We start from the raw sequence: 408 nt of genomic DNA, 5'->3' as shown, positions 1-408 counted from the left end.
GTTTCATTTCACTTGTAAATCTTCATAGTTGCTTAAGTTAATGTATTGATTAGGCAGTTTATATCACTGACTTTAACAAAAATAAAATAAATGCATACAACAGTAAATATAAATAAAAAAGTATAAAATGCACACAATGATATGTGTTTTACAATTATTTTTTCAGAGAAGGTGTCAAATATATATGCACTTAAGTTAGTATGCCTTATAAAAAATCATTTGGTGACAATTAAGTAAATCATATTTTTCCACTAAACCAAGATTTTCCAAAGTTTATGTGACATTATGTAGCTAAAAATTTCCACTGAATACATTTTTAGTTTGAAAAGGAGTATTTTGATGTCTCATATAAAATGCAAAGGATAAAATTTAACTTCTTTGGAATTTTGTTTATCACTACTCAAACAT

The sequence above is a fragment of the Propithecus coquereli genome, unplaced genomic scaffold (genome assembly GCF_000956105.1).
Source record: "Propithecus coquereli isolate 6110/MARCELLA unplaced genomic scaffold, Pcoq_1.0 Scaffold1041, whole genome shotgun sequence".
NCBI lineage: Eukaryota > Metazoa > Chordata > Mammalia > Primates > Indriidae > Propithecus > Propithecus coquereli.
This window is presented reverse-complemented; position numbering follows the sequence as displayed.